Source organism: Vombatus ursinus, unplaced genomic scaffold, assembly GCF_900497805.2.
Source record: "Vombatus ursinus unplaced genomic scaffold, bare-nosed wombat genome assembly UNPS02014812.1, whole genome shotgun sequence".
NCBI classification, from domain to species: domain Eukaryota; kingdom Metazoa; phylum Chordata; class Mammalia; order Diprotodontia; family Vombatidae; genus Vombatus; species Vombatus ursinus.
Genome location: NW_020954590.1, coordinates 105546174 through 105551028, shown reverse-complemented (window position 1 = coordinate 105551028; position 4855 = coordinate 105546174).

The following is a 4855-nucleotide window of genomic DNA, read 5'->3' as shown; positions in this document are numbered from 1 at the left end:
TGTTAGCATTTAAGTAATGTTTTTAAGTGGCAAGATACCATCTCCATAAATTACCTATCAGCTCAGGCCCCAGGACTTTCTTGCCTGAAGAAAAGAAAGAAAATGTTCACAAAGTGAACGTGTCTAAAATGGAACTCATTTTCTTAGCCACCAAAACCTATCTTATTTGAGCTTCCATATTTCTCCTGAGGGCACGACCATCCTCCCAGTAATTCAAGTTTGCGAACTTGATGCCATTTCCAATTCTTCCTTCTCACTCACCCCATATTTCCAAGTTGTTACCAAATCTTTTTGTTTCTGCCTGTGCAACACCTCCTGAATTTGTGCCCTTTCCTCCACTTATGACATCATGCTTCAGGTCAGCCTCACCACCTGTACTATGACAATAATCTCCTAATTGATTTTCTTACCTCAAGTTACTCCTCTTCCAGTCCACCTTCCACATAGTTGCCAAATGATTTTTCTGACATGCAGGTCTGACCATGATGCTCCACTACTCAGTAAATTTCAGTGGCTCTCTATCTGGCATCAGATAGACACTTTTAGGATCAAATATAAACTCTTCTGCTTTGCATTCAAAGTTCTTCCCAAGTTACCTTTCCAAGCTAACATTACTTCTCTTCCCACACCCTACAGTCCAGCTAAATATGCATGACATTGCTAGGTGGCATAGTGGATAGAGCACTGGGCCTGGAGTCAGGAAGACCTTAGCTTGAGTCTAGCCTCAGAAACTGATGAACTATGTGACCCTGGGCAAGTCACTTACCTTCTGTCTGCCTCAGTTTATTCATCTGTATAATGGGAATAATAACAGCATCTACCTCCCAAGCTTACCAGGAGAAAGTGCTTTGCAAAACTTAAAATGCTATGTAATTGCTAGTTGTTTGATGATGATGATGATGATGATGATGATGATGATGATGATGATGATGATGTCAGAGGCAGTACAGGAAAATCAGATCTCTTCTGAGTCTAGGTCAAGCACCTTTTGCCTTCTACAACATCTCCTCTCTTTTGTTCCCTGAATAAAAATATGCAAAAGAGAATCACTAAATTTTCCTTTTTCTCTTTTCTCTATTTAAGTTGATATGGAAGACTTAAAAAATCAGCAGAATTTGGAGTTTTTCAATTTATGGGCAAATTAATACTACAGTATTTTTTAGAAATTGGAATCTCACTCTGGAGGTTATTCTATCAGGATACATAAATCTTCGATCTATGGTCTTGAAGCCTAGATCATGACAGGCTCTAATCTGGACTCAAAATTGTCCTGATGTCCCAGGACCACCCAGGCTCCTCAAGTAAGCTGTTTTGTTCAACTGAAGTTGCTTGTACCAGTCACAGAAAGAATCTGACTAGACAAGTCTGGAAAAATATTTAATAAGCTTCAATAGCCTGGAGAATATTTTATTGGAATTGATCTAATCCTGTTCCCCTCTTGATGCATTTAACTTCTTTCAAGTTTAGGTATCAGTATATAAGACAGGAATATCTCAGCATCCCACATTTTCAAAGGTAAAAATCCTTCACCTGCCCAGGTCTCTGAGATCAACCAATTTCATGAACCAAACAGGTCTTTCCAATAAGCAGGAAACAGAGGACTGTTTCTGTAAAAAATATGTATGTATGGGTGTGTATCTACCTTTATTGTTGTTGTTGTTCAGTCATTTCAGTCATGTTCAACTCTTTATGACCCCATTTGAGGTTTCCTTGGCAAAGATACTAGTGGTTTGCCATTTCCTTCTCTAGCTCATTTTACATATCAAGAACCAAGACAACAGGGTCAAGTGACTTGCCTAGAGTTGCACATGTATCTATCTACCTAGTTACAGATGGATACACTTGCTGACTTTTTTTGGTAATTGGACAGAATTGACTAAATCAATCAAATCTTCTGTCATCATTCATATGACATGATATGACCCTAACTATGAGTATACCCTAAAACTCTGTTCTTGTCCCTTTTTTCTCTAATATATTCTCACATGGTGAGAGGGACAGGTTAGGTGGTGCAAAGAATAAGAGCTCTGGACTTGGATTCAGGAAGACCTTAACTCAATTCCCAACCTCATGTAACCCTCCGTAAGCCAGTGAATGTCTCTGAGCCTCAGTTTACTCATCTGTAAAATGAGGATAATGACATCTAACAAGAGTTGTAAGAATCGAATGAGATAAAATGCCTACAATGCTTGGCAAACCTTAAAATATAAATGCTACCCTTTATGATTATTAGTGGCCTCATTGGTTCCATTGGATTTATCAGCTCCCTGCAGATAACTCCCCTATTTAGATATTCAACTCTAATCTCTTCCCTGAATTTCAGTCCTACATCACTAACTTCTTATTGAACTTTTCAAACTGAATTTCCCACAGAACTCATTATCTTTTTGCCCCCAATCCACCCCTGTTCTGTATTCATGTTTTTTAGTTGAGAGGGCACCACCACCCTCCTAGCCATCTACCTTTGCAGCGTTGGTGTCTGCTTTGGCTTCTGAATTTCACTCATCTCACATGGCCAATCATTCACTAAGTCTTTTCATTGCTGCCTTTCTCACACTTGTCCCTTTTTCTCTAATCACACACCCATCACCCTTGTTTAGGTCCTCATCACCTCCTGCCTGGACTATAGCAATAACCTCCTAATTGGTTTCTCTGCTCTAAGTAATGCCTCATCTCCAATCCATTCTTCACTCAGCTGTCAAAAGGATTTTCCTAAAATGAAGGTCTCACCATGTCCCTCATCTACTCAACATAGCCATGGTTCTAGTGGTTCCTTATCAAATCTAGCAACAAATATAAATTCATTCGCTAGGCTTATAAATAGGAAAGAGTGCTGGGTCTGGAGTCAGGAAGATCTGAGTTCCTATCTGCTCTTAAACGCTTGCTGCTTGTGACCGTGGATCTGTCCCTTAACCTCTGTCCACCTCAGTTTCCTCAACTTCAAATGGAGATAATAATAGCCCCAACCACACAGGTCTATTGTGAGGGTCAAATTATACAATGTTTTGTAAAGTGCTTAGCACAGTTTCTGGCACATTGTAGGCACTCAATAAGTGCTTACTCCCTTCCTCTTCTCAACTTGGCCCCAACCTACTATCCAAAATTATCATATATTATCACATACTTGGTTCAAACTAGTCTTCTTATTTTCCATCACATTTAACACATCATATCCTATCTGATAAAAAAAATGGTTCCTCCATTCCCTAAACACTCCACATATACAGTCTCTTGACAAATTATCATTTCTGTCTTCACAACACGTCTTCTCTCCACTTACAGCCATAAACCTAGTTCAGACTCTCATCACCTCTTGCCTGGACCATTGTAATAGCCTTCTAACTGGCCTCCCTGCCTTAAGATTCCGCTTCAGTCCATCCTTTACTCAGCAGCCAAAGTGATTTTCCTAAAGCACAGAACCAGCCATATAATCTCCCTACTTAATATACTCCAGTGATTCCCTATTAAACTCAAAAGAAAATATAAAATCCTATGGCATTTAAAGTCATTCATGACCCAGCCCAGACTTTACTTCTAGTTTTCTTAGAGTTTATTTATTTCCACGTGCTTTCTGATCTAATAACATTTGCCTTCTTGCTATTCCTGACACATGAAACTACGTATCTCAACTTCATGCCTTCTCACTGGCTGGCCCCCAGGCCTGAAATACTCTGCTTCCTCACTTTTGCCTTCTGGCTTCCCCAATTTTCTTCAAAATTCAGCTCAAATTCCACCTTCTACAAGAGGCCGTTCTTGGTGTTTCTTGCCCACTGATTATTAGTGCGTTTCCTCTGAGATAGCCATCCCTTTTCTTTGTATATATCTTATATGTACATAGCTGTTGGATAGCTAGATGGTACAGTGAGTAGAACACTGGACCTGGAAGACCTGAGTTCAAATCCAGCCTCAGACACTTACTAGTTTACAAGTCACTTAACTCTTATTTGCCTCACTTTTTCATCTGTAATATGGGGGCACACAGGAGAAGGAAACGGCAAACCACTCTAGTACCTTTGCCAAGAAAACCCCAAATAGGGTCACCTAGAGTTGGACACAACTGAACAACATCAATACATACTTGTTGGAATGTTGTCTTCCCCAGGACGATACAAGCTTCTGGGGGCAGGGAATGTTTATTTACTCTTCTTTGTATCCCTAGTACATAGTGTGGCATATAATAAGAGCTTAAAAAATACTTGTGCCTGGTACATAGTAAAAGCTTAAAAAATACTCATTGACTGACTGGCTGACTTTCTCCATACCTTCACACAGGTTATTTCCCAGTCCTGGCATTTACTTTCCTCCTCACCTTCATCTTAAAATATTTCGCTTCTTTCATAACTCAGCTTAAATGCCACATTCATTATCAAGTCTTTCTCAATCCTCCCGGCTGCCAGTACATTCCGCTCTCCAAAAAACTTTGTTTCTATTTTTACATATATTTTATTGGAGCATAGCACCTGGCACATAGTAGGTGCTATACAACTGCTAGGGATTGATGATGATGATGATGATGATGATGATGATGATGATGATGTCAGAAAGGTGCCATGGTCCTTAGGGGTCATATGGTAATGCTTCTTCTTTAATGTCATTTCCAATGACAAAATCCTATCAGTTTCTGATGTTGTATCATTTGACACTACCAAGAACTTTGGTGACAATGACTTTCTTATCTGAGTTTTCAGTAGACACTACTGCAGCGCCTGCAGGAGCACTTGCCGGGTTCTATCTCCATAAAAATTGCTTCCCAGGTTCATGACTGTGGACACTGGGCTGGAAGCATGACTATCCCAAAGGCTATTGGATCCAAATTCTGGGCTGTCTCCCTCAGGATCTGAGGGGCTGATGATGG